Here is a 19,300-nt window from a genome sequence, read left to right on the forward strand (position 1 = left end):
GATTCGATGGACAGAGATTCAGGTAGGAACTCAGCCACTGACTAGTTGAACTGACCCTTTCTAAGACTTGGTTTCCTAATATGAAAATATATCTACTTTCTAGAATTACTAAAAGGATAAAAGGAGCTAATGTTCAGGATCTAGTACAGTGACTCAATTTTAAATGTTGCATAAAATATATTACATTTTGTCTGCAAATAACTTCTTTCCAATAGCTACAATTTTTGTTTCATCTCTTATTAAGATGACCAGATTTGATGACAGATCTCAAAAGGTATATTTACATGTAATAGTGTGTTAAGATTAATTAATATGTAATTGATTATAATTAAGTATAATTAAATATTAACTCATTAGGTTCCTGATTTTACCTTACTCAGTGACCATTATATGCGTGTTTGGTAAAAGATAGAGGCATTTTATCATGTTGATCTCGCATACTTCTATCTCACAATTCTAGCAGAATGTTGTTTTCTAGATAGGGAGTTGAATTTTATTGACTTTTAGTGCCTATTAAAAGTATCATGTTTTTGTTAGTATACAGACTGATGTATGCTATTGGCAAATTTTCCAGTTTTACACCATATCTGTATTTCTGGAATGATCGTGATTTTGAATTGCTCCCTTTGATGTGTTTTTTTTAAAGATTTTCTTATTCTTATTTTTTATATTTTTCATTATGATAAAATACACACAAAAAATTTTCCTTCTTAAACATTTTCAAATATACAGTTCGATACTGTTAAGTCCATGGGTGCCAGGACGGGTAGGTCGGTTAAGCATCCAGATCTTGATTTCAGCTCAGATCCTGTTCTCAGGGTTGTGAGATCCAGCCCTGCATCAGGCTCTGCTCTCAGTGGGGAGTCAGCTTGAGATTCTTTCCTTCTCTCTCTCCCTTTGTCCCTCCTCCCGCTCTCTCTCTCTTTCAATAAATAAGTAAAGTCTTTTAAAAAATAGTGTCAAGTACACTCATATTATTGTGCAATCCCTAGAACTCTTCTCATCTTGCAAAACTGAAACTCTGTACCCACAGAACATTTCCCTCCTCTCCCCAGACGCTGGTAACCAGCTTCCTACTTTCCATCTCTGTGATTTTGACTACTCTTAGTACCTCACATAAGTGGAATCATACAGTACTGGTCCCATGACTGGCTTATTTCACTGAGCAGCATATGATGCTTCAGCCATGTTGTACCCTGTACCATTTCCTTCTTTTTCAAGGTTAAATAATATTTCGCTGTGTGTATGTATGACATTTTGTTTATCCAGTCATCCAAAGACAGACACTTGGTTTGCCTCCACATTTTGGTTATTATAAATAATGTTGCTATGTATATGGATGCACAGATGTCTCTTTGAGACCCTGCGTTCAATTCTTTTGGGTACTTATCCAAAGTGGGATTGCTGGATCACATGATAATCCTATTTTTAAGTTTTTGAGGAACACTAGACTATTTTTCCTAGTTGGCTGCCCCACTGCCCATTCCCACCCACAGGGACAAGGGTTCCAATTCCTTCACATCTTCACCAACACTTTCTGTTTTATGGTTTTTTGGTAACAGCCATCTGAATGAGTGGCATGCCACGTGGTTTTGATTTACATTTCCTTTAATGAATTATAAATACACTTTTTATTTTGAAGCAGTGTGACATTTTCAGAATTATTTTGAAGAAAGTACCGAGTTCCCTTATACTCTATACCCAGTTTCCACTACTATTGACATCTTACATTAGTTTGCTATGTTTTTCACAGTTAATGACCCAATATTGACACATTATTGGTATTAACTATACTTCACTTTTAGATTTTCTTAGTTTTCCCCTGTTGTATTTTCTTCTGCTAACTCCACCCAAGATACCACATTACATTTAGTTGGCAGGCTTCCTTAGGCTCTTCTTGGCTGTGACAGTTTCTCAGACTTGCCCTACTTCTGATAACCTTGATAGTTTTGCTGAGTACTGTTCAGGTATTTTATAGAGTGTGCCTCGATTGGGGTTTGGCTATTGCTATTCTCTTAATTAAAGTGTTTTTGGCAAAGAAGACCACAGAGGTAAACTGCCATTTGCATCACATCGTATCAAGGGAACATATGATCAATATGACTTGTCATGTTGATGTTAACTGTGATCACATGTCTTAAAGGTAATCTTTGCCAAGATTTTTAAAATGCATTTCTAATTCAATTTGTTAATATCTTATTTAGTACTTTTGCATCAATATACATAAATATGATTGGTTTATAATCTTTTAGGGGTAATATTAGGTTTAGGTGCTGTGTGCTAGGTTTATATAATGTGCTGAATACCTTTCTATTAGTCTATTAGTCTTCAAGAGACTATCTAACATGGGAATTATTATTAATTCATAAAAACTGTTTTGTACCTGAACCTTTCGTTAGCAGACACCTCTTGCAATATTTCTCCTAGCTGTTATATCACTCATAGGCTCTATTTCTTATTTAATTAATTTTGTTCATTTTCATTCCCCAGAAAAAGATACATATTTTCAGATTTTAAATATCTTACTATAAATTATAAATTGCATTTATAGATGTATTTTAATTTTCTTTGTATCTGGTTTTATAGTAAATTTTTATTTGTTCTTGATTGTAAAATTTTTCTTGAGAAAATTTCTCTTGTATATTTATCTGTTGTTAATTTTTTTTCAAAAATCTTATTTATTTACTCATGAGAGACACACAGAGAGAGGCAAAGACATAGACAGAGGGAGAAGCAGGCTCCCTGCGGGAAGCCCAATGTAGGACTCGATCCCAGGACCCCGGGATCACTCTCTGAGCCAAAGACAGGTGCTCAACCACTGAACCACCCAGGAATCCCTATTGTTTATTTTCATATATATCTTTTTCTCTCCATTGAATCAAAAACCTATAGCTCTTGACTCTCTTGATTCCACTGCATATTATGCTTTCTCCATCATTAATCTCAGCCCTTATATGGTTTATCACTACAACTGATCTTTTTATTATTTTTTGCTTCCAAAATTTAACATTAGAACAGTACTTATTTTTATTATATTTTTACAACTTGCTTTTGAAAACAGGTTTAACTATTTTTAATATTTTCATATATTTTACATTCTGCTTTTATTGTGGTAAGAACACTTAACATAAGATCTACCCTGTTAGCAAATTTTTAAGTACAATATAGTATTATTAACAATGAGCACAGTGCTCTAAAGTAGATTTATAGGACTTAGTTTTCATAACTGAAATTTTGTAACCTTTGATTACTACCTTCCTGTTTCTCACTCACCCCTGCGCCTGGCAACCACCATTCTCTCTGCTTCTATGAGTTTGACTATTTTGGATTCCACATATCAGTGAGATCATGGTATTTGTCTTTTTTCTCTTTCTAGCTTATTTCACTTAGCAATGCAGTTTCATCCACGTTGTTGCGTATGGAAGGGTTTCCTTCTTTCTTAAGGCTGTGGCATTGATGGTAACGCCTTCTCTTTCATTTCTGATTTTATTTATTTGAGTCTTCTCTCTTTTTTCCTTGGCTCATCTAGCTATGAGTTTGTCTATTTTAATTTCAAGAAGGCAACTCTTAGTTTCATCAATTTTTCTATTTTATTATTCTCCATTTTACGTATCTCTACTCTAATCTTTATTGTTTCCTTCCCTCTGCTAACTCTAGGCTTAGTTTGTTTGTTTTCTAGTTTTCTGAAGTGTAGAGTTAGGTTATTTATTTGAAATCTTTCTTCGAACCTTTTGATGTAGGCGTTTGTCCCTGTAAACTACCCTCATAATCTTGTTTTTGCTGGTCCCAAAAGGTTTGGAATGTTGTATTTGCATTTTTGTTTATTATAAAGGATACAAGTCAGGAACAGCAAAATGAATGGATGGTATAGCAAGGTATGTCAGGTGGTGGTGTGTGGAGCTTCCATCCCCTCTCTGAACATGCTGCCCTCCCTGCACTTTGATGTATTCACCAACCTGGAAGTTCTCTGTACCCCATAGTTCGGGAATTTTATGGAAGCTTTATCACATAGATATGATTGACTGCTAAAAATCTCCAGCCCCTCTTCCCTTCCTGAAGGATGTGAGGTGGGGATGAAATTTCCAAGCTACTAATATTGGCTTGGTCTTGCTGGTGACCATTCCGTGCTCTGGAAGCTATCCAAGTTGCCACAGAACAAAGACCCTCTTATCACTGATGAAATTCCAAGGGATTTAGGAGCTCTGTGTAAGATGACACTATCACCAGTTTCACTCAGGAGATTACAAGTTTTAGGAGTTCTGTGTAGAAACTGGAGAGCAAATATATATTTCTTATCATGTCACACATAGCGATAATAGGCAGTTTTCGTGCATATTATCACAAAAATAGTGTAATCACCTAAATTTTCTTCATATCCCTTTATAAGTCAATTTCTAAAAAATAAAATAAATGATTTGACTTTTGTGGAGCACTAGAGATGTGTGATGAATATATGATATATCCTAACTGACACACATTCCTTTTTTCTTTCTTCCTCCCTAAAAGATCATTAACCCCCTTTTCCTAGCAGCCAACTATCATAGGGAAGATGACTCCACTCTTAGTTCCAAAGGGTAATCTTATTCCCTTTCCCTACCTGCCGCTGATTCCCTTATGAATGAATAAGCAAAGTTTTACTGATGGTTTCTTTCTTTCTTTTTTTACTTTTTTTTTAAACCGATGGTTTCTAATAGAGTTTATTATTTGCTCTTAGGGAAGACCTATAACAAAGATATGAACGAGGAAGCTTGTAGATAGAGTGCCATTTTCAGCCATCCCATACCAATGAGAATAGCTCTGGGATGAAGTTGAACCTTCACTCAGCAGAGTAGGGGTTGGTAAATGCCTGAATTCTTCACCTGTTGTGTTTTGAGGCAAAACAACCATGATGATGTCTTTTCTTGGACTTCCTCTTTAATGTGCCAATAAACATTATTGAAGCAAGTTTCACTTACGTTTTATACTGCTTGATGCCAGATCATCCTAACTGATACATGACCTCCATCCTGTCTCCTCAGCAAGGATACACCTAGATCCAGTGTTTGCCAACAGAATACATGGGTGAACTATCATTGCCCGTGTTCACTGAGTATTTCGAGTAATGGTCAACTCTCCATCTCAGATGGGCACTCAGATGCCCAGTTTCAGGTAGCTGGTACTCCTCTGTTGCAATCCTACTGAAATGGGATCTTACTTACCTGACAGACAGTAGAATACAGGCAAATTTCTGATTCCAGCCAGAGTTTTTCCCTCCCAACAGGGCATTCTCAGTGGGACTTGTGGGATGCATTACACAGGGTATACTGATCTCTCTTTACTTTTGCCTTGTTTTCTCTGCAAGTTGTCATTTCTGTAGGCATGTAAAGAGACAAATATAAGAATGGAAGGGGAAAATTGTCCTCTGACTACCTCTAAAAAGAAGCTGAGTGGCATTGCCTGTTCTCATTAGTACACGAGGCACCGTAGGAGCTGCATAGGAGGTTCATAGGAGCACCACGTCTTCATACTCGTCCTTAGGGGAATGGGGTCCATGAGAAGTTATCAATTCTGTTGCTAATTTTTGTTTTTGTTTTATGTTCATACGTTATATTGGTTTTGTTTAATTCCATTCCTTTGATTTTATAATTAGGCATTTCCCCCAGTTTAGACAGTTATCTTTTAATTTTATTTTTTAGTATTTTGTTATCCTTCATCTTTTTGATGTCTTCATATGTATTTTAGTGGGACATGGCCAGAAACTACTAGATAGATGATAGAGAGATGTGCCCCTGTAAAAATCCATTAATATTATTGTTGACTGCTTTACTGTTGTTTATACTTTTCAAACGTATTTCTTGTGATCACTATATAGCTACACGTATGACAGATACATAGTAAGTATAAAGAATACTTTGAGTGACAAAATAAAATAATCATTAATTAGATGGTCTTTGGAAACTGCCAGATATGTCTCTGCTCCCTTGCTGATTCAGTGATCTTTGGCAAATTTATAAGCTTGTTCAGCTGCATAATACTTATCTCACTGTGAGGTTATAAGATATAAACTTTAGGGGCGCCTGGGTGGCTCAGTCAGTTGAGATTCTGACTCTTGATTTCAACTTAGGTCATGATCTCAAGGTTGTAAGTTGGAGCTCCAAATCAAGCTCTGCACTGGCATGGAGCCTGCTTGAGATTTTCTCTCTCTCTCTCTCTCTCTCTCCCTGACCCTCTGTCCCTCCCCCCCCCCCAAAAAAAAACAAAAAAGAAACTGTAAAGTGTTTATTTCTTATAAGTAAATAATATTTAAATACTTAGCACAATGATCTGAACACTGTACAGTAGGAGTAGGCATTGCTAATAGTGTGTTCAATATTCTGCATATCTTAGTTAAATAGCTTTAGAATTTATATACATTAAACAGACATATTTGTAACATAAAATTAACATTTCAAATAGTTCTTTTCTTGCTTAATTTTTAAGATAATGAGATTTTTACTTGTTTTAACCAAACAGCAAATTTAAAACATTTAGGGAAATATACATCCTTACCATTGTATGGTACTTTTTATTTTCCAAAACATTTTCATATTACTTGTCTATTCGGTTCTCACAACAACCTGTAGAGGTAGGGAGTACAATGTGTTCACTTCCCTTTTGCTACTGACAAAGCTAAGACTTAGAGAAACTAAATGATCTCTTGTAGGAGCACACATTAAACGGAACCATTACTAGAATATTGACTTCCCAAACACCTCCTTCCTCCTCCACATATTTATTGAATAGCCTAGTCATTAATATATGGAAAACAGGTAAGAAATTATGCCAAATTTTTAAAAAATCTTAAGAATGTACTAAGGATGAAATGGAAAAAATGATTAGAGGAAAAAGCAAAATGTGGAGGGAAATACCCTGGTGGATATTTAATATGTTCTGTTTCTCTTATGAAGAACATAATGAGATTGAATCAGTTAATAGGCAGTATATGGTATGATCCATGGTATGTTAGAGACTTCAAGTTCTGGCTAAATAGTAATTTTAAAGAAAAATTTTGGTGAAGTAGTTCCAGACTTTTAACAAGAAACCTTTATCAACTTATTTGTTTGTTCTGAAAGCCACAGTCATGGTTAGAGACACTTTAAAATGTCAACTTAAAAAATAAAAATTAAAAAATGAAATGTCAGCCAAAAGCCAGGTTCCCCAAGTTGATACCTTTTAATGGGTACATATAATGTGTGTCTATATAAGAATTTTTTCCCTTCAAGCAGAGTTTTTTGGGCCTTTTTGGAATAAAATATCCCTTTGAAATCTTGTTGAAATTTTAGACCATGTCTGAGGAACACCATTATTGGAATTAACCTGGGGTGATTGTAAAAATGAAGATATCTGGGCCTATTCCAGATTTATAGAATCAGAGTTTCTAGAGATGTGTCTTAGGAATCTGTATTTTTGAACACATGCCTCCACTAGGCATTTCTTATACTATTAGAGAGTTGCTCCTATAAACTCTCTACCCAGAAAAAAACATAAAATACAATAACAACAAATCACAAAACATTTCATATATCTTCAAGGGATCGATAGACCTGTAATGTTCATTCATGGATGATTTAGACATCTATGAACGTCAGGTCCAAAATGCTTATATAAAAGCTAGAGCTGTCTCCTGATGCATTAGATTCTGCTTTTGTACAGGAGGAGACTAGGTGCATATTTGCTTGAATTTTGGAAACTTACGACAGTATTGCCCACACTTCACACACATTATACTGTACTATACTGTACATTGTACAGTACACTTTACAGTGTACAGTATTGTATGAAATGATAAGGATACTAGGAAGTCAAGCTAGAAAGAGGTATTCACACTTACAAACCTTATAATACAGGTAGAGAAAAGCACATCACAAACATTAAGCTGTAAATCACAATCCACTGTAGTCTGTGCTGAGTTCCATGAAGTCAAGCCTCAGGTGTTTGAGGACAGAGCATGTCTGACAGCTAGGAGGGAAGGCATTCCACAGGCCTAAGTGCCCACCAAGCTGAGCCATGAAAGAAAGTTGGGTTTTGAATCAGTCAAGAGAGGGAGAGCACTTTGAGAGTACTTTAATTTTTATTCTCCTAAAAATGTTTTAATACAGACCATTTATGTAGCGAACAGTGGGAAAAAGTAATGCTGGTGGGGGGAGGCAGGGGTGTGTATGGAAGGGGAATAAATAAAAGCCAGATTGTAGAGAGCCTTGAACGTCAGGCCTTACCAGGTCAGTAATTTACTTGGCCTTTGCCATTATTTTTGTGGCTGTGCAGAGCAAAAATATTAATAAATTTGTGAGAAATGACAGTCAGCACTACTAAAGAATGTAAAGCCAATTCTTACCACGGCTGAGAGAAAGCAAACATTACATGGACCAGCAACACATCCAACCCAATACAAAGCAGGTTTTTGTAATTCGCCATAACTCCAGTGTTTAATCATTCACTTTTGACAAGAAGAGGGAAAAAAAGGGCCAGGCAAGAGCAGAGCCGTTTCTGATGATTTACTGATCAAAGCCAATTAGGATAGCTCTGGCTGAACTGGATTGAGTTTCTCTGAAATTACTTTTCAAAGTAAAGACAACAAGAGTGAGCCTACGCCATGCTGTATTTTCCACTTGTTAGTCCGTGAAAAAAAAAAAAAAACCTAAAAATCACTTACCTATATCCACTGAGCTTCAAAGTGTGACTTTTGAAGTGCAAAATCAAGTAAAACGTAGAACTGAAATGCAAAGCTTTGTGGCAGCTATTTTGTCTTTCGTTTGAAGATCTCAGAATACTTTTCACACAATAGACTGAATCAGATCTTCCTCTGGGCTCAGAGTTTTTTATCTGAGCTACCGCGTGGCTCTGAACAAATGTCAGGTCTAGAGTGTGTGTGTGTGTGTGTGTGTGTGTGTGTGTGTCTCGAATCATAACTTTAAAATAGTGTAATAACAAAATAGAGCACAGGAATGGATACTGAAGAAACAATCCTTTATGCTGCACTCATACAGTCTTAATAAACAAAATAAATCAGCAGTTGTACCACATTTTTATGATCCCATTCATCTTAGGAGTGGCCCACATGAAAAAGTTTTGCATAATACATTTTTATAATTTTCATGGGAAAATTTGTTTTCTTTTCATCGTTTTGCTTTAAAATACTTCAGAGCTATGTTGCAAATTTTCTTGCATTTCTGAATAAAAAAATATCGCATGCAATTTGTATTTAATTGATGACTTACTTATATTAACTCATGTCATCATCCTATGCTGTTTTGCAATGAGGCCTATATATATATATATATATATATATATATATATATATATATATACTCTATTTTCCCCTATTTTCAATATCTCCAAACTGCTGTACTTTTAAATATTATTTTATGCCAGCTCATAATATTCTTTTCCTTAGAGGCAGCATATTGTAGGGGGGGAAAACTGACTCATCTCAGGAGTTAAAGAGATCGGGGCACCAATCACAACGTGGCTCAGTTTCATCATCTGGGAAATGAAGGTGGCAACATACTCTTCATCATTTATTTTTTTAATTTTTTTTTTATTTTTTTAATTTTTTTAAAGATTTTTATGTGTTTATTCATGAGAGATGCAGAGAGAGAGTGAAAGAGAGAGAGAGAGGCAGAGACACAGGCAGAGGGAGAAGCAGGCTCCATGCAGGGAGCCTGACGTGGGACTTGATCCCGGGACTCCAGGATCATGCTCATTTATTGAGGTGTCTAAATGGCCGCACAGATGAAGTCCTTAACACGGGGCCTGGCACAGATTTGGAACTCAGTAAGCATTGGTTACGTCCACCTACATTCATGGTCCAGCACTCAACTATCACTGCCTGTTGATGAAAATACAGCTGGTAGCTTCCCTTTATCCCTTTCTTTTGCTGATTCTATTTCAGTGCAAGCTCTGATACTTGACAATCAAGCTTATTTTAGTTGTGTCTAAAATAATAACAAATGTGGAAGGAGACTCTGAGGAAGTAGTGGATAAACTTCACAATCTCTGTTTTTAAACGTAGAAGATCTTAAGATTTATCTTCGTTATTGATTATGTTCTGGATAGTTGAGATCACTTAGAGTGACTTCTGGAAAAGTGAAATTTAACTTTAATCAACAGAGAGAAACTATCGGGATGTCACGAAACCAAATTGTCCTCTTCCTCAATTAAAAAATGGAGGTAGGGAATTATGGCAAGACAAGCAGTGTTTGATAAGGGCCGACAGTGGCCTGGAACTACAGGCTGTCAGCAATTATCTCATTTAAACCTTATAGCAGTCCTCTGAAGAAATTTTTGCTTTCCCCTTTTTATAGATTTTTAAAACTGTGACAAAGTTATAAAGATGGTGGAGCTTACTATATTCAGCATATTCTCCACCTAGAAATTCTCTACTTATATGATCTACTTAGAAATGATGCATGCGACATATTCTTTACTTAGGAATGATGATTGAATCTGAGGACTGGAAGAGTCATTAGAGGGCATTGAACTCTACTCCCCACCCTTTCTTAAATTTAGTCTAAAACATCCTTTTTGAATTTGCACATCTTCAATGTCAGGAAACTTCCTGTCTCCTAAGACAGCTGATTCTATACTTGATCAGCATCAATTACTAGAAGATGCTGCAAAGTGACCATAATTATAATATCCTATGGCATCTTACCATGGGTGCCCTTTTTCCCTGGTGGGACCAAACAAAACATAAAATGTTATAGGATAGGTTTTCAGCTTCATGAAGACTCCTCTGATGTGCCCTGGTGTTTGCTTTTCTCCAGGTTAAACACCTTTGTTTCCTTCGAGAATTTCTCTAATGACATGATTTCAAGTAAATGTACTTTTACATTAGCTTTCCTTATGGGAATGTGCATCTTGTCCTCTTGAAGGATTCAAAACTTCATACGAATATCTTGAGATCAAAACTAGACTTACAGAGGGATTATCATTTCCTTTACCCTAGATACTGTCATTCAACGTGACAGCCCCAGAGCCACATCAAATTTTGGAAACTATACCACCATGGATCTTCACTTCAAAGATAAATTGGGATAATATATATGAAAGTAAGCCATAAGCTGCATTTTATAAATGTTAATACTAATTATCATTGATTGCTATTAAGCTTATTATCAATTGAAATGGCTATGCCTTCAACTGATAAACTGTGTTTCCTCCACCCAGTTTTGTGGTCGCTTAATCTCAAGTGAAAAGAGTTAAGCCTTTTCAATTTAAGGAAAATTGTCTTGTTTAGTTCACATGAGAATCTTGACTTACCTGTTTTATTTCTATTCTATTCTATTTTATTCTATTCATTTCCCTCATCCCCAATTCATTTTTTTCTCCTTGCCTTTTGCAAATCTCAATAACATATTAGATATATATATATATACTTCAATCTGCATGTATTCATATAAATTCTTGTTTTGGTAATACATATGTACTGTGTTTAAAGTGCTCATTTTCTTTCTTCCTTTTTTTCATTTGCCACTATGTTATTTAGCTCTATCCATGGTGCTGGGTATACATCTGTTTCTAAGTGTTGTGTACATTTCCAGGATGTACATCTTGGCATATTTTTGTAATTCATGCCCTCATGCCCTCATGCCCTACCCAGTTTTCATGCACTGTCCCCAAGTTTATTTAAATTTTACTAAAATTTAAGAACAAAATGTACAAATCTACATTTTTTTCTTTGATAAAGTTCTTTTTAGAGTGCATCATTTAAGCCTATAAAGACCTTTCTTTTGATCCTTTCTTTTTGATAATTGTAGCATCATTAGATAGGATGCTATTGGGCCACAAAGAAAATACTCACCTGAAAATGGCTTAAACGAGAGGAAAATCTCTTATCTTACTTAGTGAGGATCCCATCCTCAGTGTCTTGCATGGGTTTTAGACTTATCCCTCTAGCATGGCTAATGCAGTTCTAGGAACACATCTGTGCAAGACAATATCAGGCAAAAGGTGCATATCTTTTTAATACTCAGAATGAAAATCTTCCCTAGACTACCCCTAGCCGAACTCCCCTCAGGTCCTATTGACCAGGATTGAATTGCTTGCCTATGACCCTGCTTGTAAAGGATGATGTGAAAAACTGTATTTATCATTTGCATCCTTTATGGTGGGAGGCATGTTCTTCCTAAGGAAGGTGGGGAGGATGTGTTGGGGAAAACACTGCTGGGTAGGTAACCATTATCTTTGCTTCAGGTATTCATGATCTTTAATAAGTTCACGTTGCCTACAAATTTGGTAAGCATCCCTTTTGTATTTTTATCCAACTAGTTTGTATTCATGTTCACTCCTCCCAAAACAAAACAAAACACTGTTGAAATAATTTTGAATGACTACTGAACTCCAAGCATGTACAGTTCTTGTTTTGTATACAGAAAAATAATTGTTTAATACACTTTACTATATCCACTTCATAGATAACGAAACTTCAGCTTAACAAAATTAACTATCCACCCAACATCTCATAGCCTAGCAGGTATAAAGCTGGGATTTGAAACATATTTTTGTTTGATCCTTAGTCAATGTTTATTCTACTTCATTCTGGCTCCCTGAGGACTACTAGAAACTCCAAGATGATCCATTAATAAAAACTCTGAATATCTTGCCTCTCCCCCTCCCCCACCCTCACCAACTAGCCCCAGTAGATTAGCTTCTTCCTTCAGTCTGCAAGGCCCCTGCCTGCCCAACATTCCCTACTCTTGTACACTTGGCTAAACTGTATGCCCCATGAAGCAGGACTATGTCTAGTTTCACTCTTCATTGTATCTCTAGCTCCAGCACCTGTTAAAAGGATGAATGAGTAACAAATGAATGAAAAAAATACACCACTGCAATGTCCTTTGCTTTACATCTTTTCTGCCTCATCACTCCTTCCCAACTTATCTGACATCAGTTCCATGGCAGATTTTTAAACTCAGGTACTAGTCCATGATAAAGCACCAACGACTGGCTCGTGATATAGTTACCACTTCTCTCAGGTAATACTTTCATTTTTTCTAAGGCTTCCAAGAGATGAGGTGTCAATCTAAAAAAAAAAATGCTCTATGGTAAGAATTTCAGGCACTGCACTTGTCTGTGGGACTCAGTGACCTCTCAGGTGAAACCTCTGTAGGTTTTCAGGTCCCCATCTCAGAAAATGTAAAAAAAAGTTGACCACCATGTTCAGTGTAGGGTCATATTAATGTTCACTAATATGACTTGAATAGGGGAGGTACCACGTGTTAAGTAGAAAGAGTATCTAAAAATATAACAAGTCTGCTTGGTAAGCAGCACAAATGTGTCTTACGCTAAGCCCCACTGACCCAGCCTCAGAGGGGAATGAGGCAAGACAAAATCCCCACGCTCTACCTGAGAGAAAGACAGTGATGTTGAGAAACAAGTCCCCACTTTTGGAAATGGTATAAAATCATCAGAAACTGGCTCTGTCAACCCAGTAGATGTGTGGATGGACTCTTTTTTCTACAGAAAAATGTTTTGATCCAAGACACAAGGTTTTCACATTTTAATGGCAATGCTCATAGATAATTCATTCTCTTTTTTTGGTTAGTACTTATATAAGCTGACTGATACCACTGTTACAGTTTTTAAGATGTTTATTTAACAATTTAGGTTAATGATATAATAAATATTACTATCAAATGAAGATTAGAACTTTTGAGTGAAATAAAGTCACTCAAAGCAATGAGTAAGGGAAATACTTATGCATTGTGCCCTTAGTCTTTATATTTAACTTTTTTAAAATTTCTATTTATTTAAATAAAAAATATCCAAGTCAGGATGCTTGGGTGGCTCAGTGGTTGAGGGTCTTCCTCTGGCTCAGGTCATGATCTTGGAGTCCTGAGATCAAGTCCCGTATTGGACTCCATGGGGAGCCTGCTTCTCCCTCTGCCTGTGTGTCTGCCTCTCTCTGTGTGTCTCTCATGAATAAATTAATGGAATCTTAAAAAAAAAATCTAAGTCAAAATACAGAAAGATGAAACTTATTTGTATATAAGCTTTTGTAGAAATAATTTTTTAGAAACAATTTTTATTAGATATTCCATTAACTATGACTTTCAATAAAGTGAGAATGAAAGCAAAAGTCATTTTAATAGTGAATGATAATTTGTATTAAGCGTAAACTGTATGTCTTTTTGATCCATTAATATTATATATTCTGATGAAAATATCGGATATAACAGATAGTAAAAAATTTCCCTATCATGGTTATTTTTGAAATATAGTCTTATCATAGAACCAGACACTAAATTAAAAGAGCTTTAGAAAACTAAAATGAAGTGCTGGTTTTTAGTTAAATAAACTGCCTTCACATAAACAAAATAATAGTAAGCTTCAAGCAATCTACTTCATATATACTTATACTTCCCTGTATAAGTACAGGGACATAAATAGCCAATTCATTGTCAACCAAAACCTAATTAAGAAGACTGAATAACACAGGTAACCCTTAATCCTTTTCTTGATTAACAGCAGATCTTGTTCTTTGCCAGCCGGCAGAATAGCCAATAAAAGAAGTTACAATCTTGTTTCCCACTTTTAGTTTGCTGGGTTCATCAAATAAATATGTCTTACTTATTTTACATTGGAGATGTTAATATAACTGGTTTTAAGAAAGGCAAAAGTACAAATTACTGATCATTATTCAACTTTTAATATCTAATTCTGTTTATTTTCTTTAGAATATTGATCTTAATACAGGCCTTCTCTTCTCTGACTCTCTCTCTCCCTCTCTCTCTTTTGTTTCTTTTTTTTTCCTATGATGGTAAAATCTAAAATTAGCTTTTCTGCTTATATTTAAAGGAAAAACATAATCAAGTTATTGGTAGTTATTTTGTGAAAGATCAAATGTGTAAACCTTAAGGATTGTAAGAAAAAATACAATAAGCAATAGAAAAGAAAGGACTACCATTTGCACCTACTTCCTGACGAAGGGTAAATGACAGAGTGATACTGCAAATTGTAAGAACTTAACTGTCTTGTAGCAGCCCCTAAGAATCTTAGATGTGGACATTTTAATAGCTATCTATGTGTCTTCTTGTGTCTGGCTTCTTTTCATTTAACTGTGATAAGTCCTTGTGTCACTGATCTTTATGAGAAACCATGCTGGTCTTCCATTCAGCAATTACCCATTTTGCTTCATTGCTATCAGAAAATAAACAGGGATGCCTGGGTGGCTCAGCATTTGAGCATCTGCCTTCAGCTCAGTTCATGATCCTGGAGTCCTGGGATCAAGGTCCACATCGGGCTCCCCACAGGGAGCCTGCTTCTCCCTCTGCCTGTGTCTCTGCCTCTCTCTGTGTGTCTCTCATGACTAAACAAATAAAATCTCAAAAAAAAAAAATAAGCAATTACATAAATAAATAAAGCAAAACAATAAAAACTGTATATTCCCAGGGCTTCTCCAACCTGGCGATATTTAATCTTTCTAATTTGATTTTCCTACAGAAATCCTCCATGCCAACATGATTGACAAATTTGCCGTCACTTCTAAATGTCTTATGCTTTTTGATTGATGAGTTTTGTTAAGTTATTTCCACATACTTTTTTGTCAATCTGGTCCATACTTGAAAACCTGTATTAAATCCTATCTCCTTCAAGCCTTCCTCTTCTCTCTGAAAACTCATTGTTATTGAGTTATTACTTATACAGTTCACTTGGAATTCATCATATACTCTTTAGTTTTATATCTTCAGTGTTGTCTTGACTTACACTATCATTTAATTTTTTTACAAGTTTTCCTAGATTAAACTCACTGAAGACAGGGACCAGTTACTACTCCATGTTATCCACAGTACTTTATATATGGTAGTTATGTAATCAATATGTTTATTGATTTAATTTAAATATTGAGTTTTCATACCTAGAGATTTATGATTATCTCTCATTTGTTGCCTTTCCCCTAAAACTTTGTAAATCTTTTCTAAAGTCCCCTGAGTTTGAGACTCACATATCAACCATACATTCATTGAGAACCTGCTATTTACACTATATTTTCATACATATGTACTACATTATTATAATGTAATTATAATTATAATGTAATATTATCATGGTAAGCTTCTTGAGGCCAGGCCTATCTCTTCTACTTTGCAATCCTCTGCGAAGGTAAGGCATAGAAAGATATTTTGTAAATTTGGAAAAAATGATACATTGAAGTTTCAACTAAGAAGTCAAGATATGGTCACTGTGAGGTACCAAAGTGTACTATAATGCAGAATGTCAAAATAAATACTGGGCTTCAGGCTCTGAAATGTTTATGCATTTTAAGCATATGTGAATGTTCTTAAGAAGCAATTTGAAGCAATGACTCTGTAAAAAGATTCTTTTGGAGAGTTTTGCTGCTGTGCTGTGAATTGTACCCCACCACTCAGTTTTAGGATTGGAAGCTATATCTTAACCCCAAGCAGAGCAAGTTGCTTTAAGGAGAATCTAGTCTTAGCTAAATTTGCGGAGCAGGGGAGTGACGTAGGCAATTTAGACTGGATTCTCCAGCTACCTGAGGAATCTACAGATGAAACTCCTAACGCAGGAAAGAGAAAGAGAGGAATGCTGCTGTGTTGAGCTGGAAAGTAAATGTGCCCCACTCCAACCACAGGTCAAAGGTGCATGAATCCCCAGGCCCGCATGGGGAACTCATGGTAGGAGTATCAGTCAGTGGGTAGTGTGAAAGAGACCCTGCCCCATGGCCTTCTGTCAGAAGGTGAGAGAGCCCCAAGAGAGAGAGTTGGTGAAGGCATGAACCTCAGTAAACTGAGACTTAAGGGGTGGAGCAGTATGAGAGCAACTCACTGGTTAAAGGGGAAGCAATGCCTGCCTCATGGGGTCTCTGGAGGAACAAAGCAGGGGAGGAAAAGTCTTCTTTCAGTTAAATATATGTAAAAACACAGTGGGGAAAAATTTTTACTTTGATTATAACCCATGAGTTGTTCAATATTCCTTCTACTTAATGATTACTGATTAGTGTTTTTGTTTTTGTTTTTTTGTTCTCAAAATCCTGTGAAAATCAAATTTAAGTAAAATATCTTCCAATACAAGGGTACCTGGGTGGCTTGGCTGGTTAAGCAGCTGACTCTTGATTTCAACTCAGGTCATGTTCTCAGGGTCTTGGGATGAAGCCCCACCATACTGGGCTCAATGCTCAGAGGGAAGTCTACTCCAGGATTCTCTCTCCCTCTCCCTCTGTCTCTGCTCCTCACCCCACTTGCTCACTCTCTCTCTCTCTTTCTCTCTCTCTCTCTCTCTCACACACACACACACACACACATACATACACACACGGTCTCTCTCAAATAAATAAATAAATCTTTAAAAAGTCTTCTAATACAAAAGTTTAGATTTTTCATAAATTTGGTAAAATTGAATTTGCATTAGAATACTCCTTTAAAATATAGCCTATAATTCCTGTGTCAATTTTCTTTACTAATAAGGATGATTGCATAACAAATAAATCAGCTCAATTTACTTTTTTTTTTTTTCTGCTCATCAAGCTTTTCAAAAGCCATATATGCTCAGCACTATACAGGTGCTGTGGGAGGTTCTAACTGAGATAGTAAATGTTCCCTCTTTTCACAGAGCTTGAATATTTTTGGATTAACAAAGATTATGTGAAAGCAATCCAACCAGTGTAAAAATATAAGTACAACAGATCTCATCAAGAGTCTAATGGCATACATAATGGCAGTGGACAAAGATTAACATTTATCTGAAAATATGCATAAAAAAAGCACTTCAGGTTTTGGTTGGAGCAGATTAAATGCATTATAAATATTTTAATCACCTTACAAAGGTCATCACTTAATTAATTCAAAGATTAATTACCAAGTGTCAAATCTGAGCAAGGTACTATGCTATAGTTTAGACATATTTTTGTGAATAAAACAGGCATTTTCTCTTCCCTCAAGAAGAGTACAATATAATGAGATTCTAGCCTCCTATGCTCATTATGTAAAGTTATGCAATTTGTGGGTCACTCCATATGGTCTCCTTCCAAATAGTCTCTCTCAGTGACTATGGTACTATTTGAATTTTGTCATTAGAGGGTATTTCCTTTGGTTATTACTTTTTAATAACAACCAACATTTATTGAGATTTTATTGTGTATCAAGCAATGTTATGATCATCTTATGATCATGTTATACGATCATCATATAAGATGTGAGATTGATTCTTTTAAAAGCCCTATGATATAAGGTTATTAACACCATTTTATAGATGCAAAAACGGAAACACAAAAAATAAATGTAACCTGCTCACAGCCGAGCTGGAATTCAGATCCAACTCTATCAATATAGGAGCCTTTGATTATATTTTTATAATTTAAGTTTAATACTTAATATATTTTTACATTTTATGTACTTTTAATGCATACGTTTGGGCATGGAATTAAATGGGAAAATAAGAACACATCTTAGTAATAACAATAAATGAAAATGCACTAAATTATCAATTACAGAACAGATAGTGTCAGATTGGATTTTAAAAACCTAGAAACCAGATTGTGGGAGTGCTTTGGAGTTTAGACTTCAGTCTTTCTAGGCCTCAGTATCTTATGTGAAAGAGAGCTAAGAAAATCTGCAGTAAAAACCTCAAAAGACTATGGTAGGCATTGATACGTTATGTGGATGAAGGTGTTGGGGAAACCATATGGTGCTACACATGTGTCAGTTGTTCACCTATTTGTTCATTTGAACTTCACTGGAAAAGAAACAACTATCACTCTTGAAAGGTGTTGTATTTCTTCTTGTTACTCTGATTACATGAATTCTAAGAGTTCTCTAATTAGATACTTAGAATCAGGAAAAAAGAGTAAAATAAAGTGAAGCTAAAACTGTAAGACAGAGCATGTTATGGGATATATTTCATGGTTTATACTAGAATTATGGAAAGGAGGAAACAGGGCCTTGCATTCATCTTGGAAGCTACCCATGGTGAGGGTTGTCTAGACTATCTAGATATCTGGCAGACTTTGGTTTTAGGGACTGTGGGGAGATAAAAACAAGGTAAAAGGCAAAATCATCAATTTCAAGTAGAATAGAGTAAAACCAGCAGCCTGGGAGATGATTGACAATATCAGAGGATAGAGTCCCCAAATAAATAATTTGTATCAAGCATCACCACTGAAAACAACCTCTTGTTTTCTTTTATCATTTTTCTCATATTGAGTTCCACATACATGTCCAACAACCACTATTTGGCAAATAATCTATTTCTAGAGGAAGAATTCAAGGTTTTGCATGACTGCACTTGTCTGCACAACACACACAGAATGACAGCATCCATCGAC

General features: G+C 35.7%; 1 protein-coding gene across 3 annotated transcripts in view; it reads left to right on the forward strand.

Annotated features, from left to right (window-relative positions):
• Positions 1-19,300, forward strand: part of CRB1 (crumbs cell polarity complex component 1) — a 141,872-nt gene that overhangs the window by 69,896 nt on the left and 52,676 nt on the right. The window lies entirely within an intron of this gene.

This window comes from Vulpes lagopus, chromosome 1 (genome assembly GCF_018345385.1).
Source record: "Vulpes lagopus strain Blue_001 chromosome 1, ASM1834538v1, whole genome shotgun sequence".
NCBI classification, from domain to species: Eukaryota; Metazoa; Chordata; class Mammalia; order Carnivora; family Canidae; genus Vulpes; species Vulpes lagopus.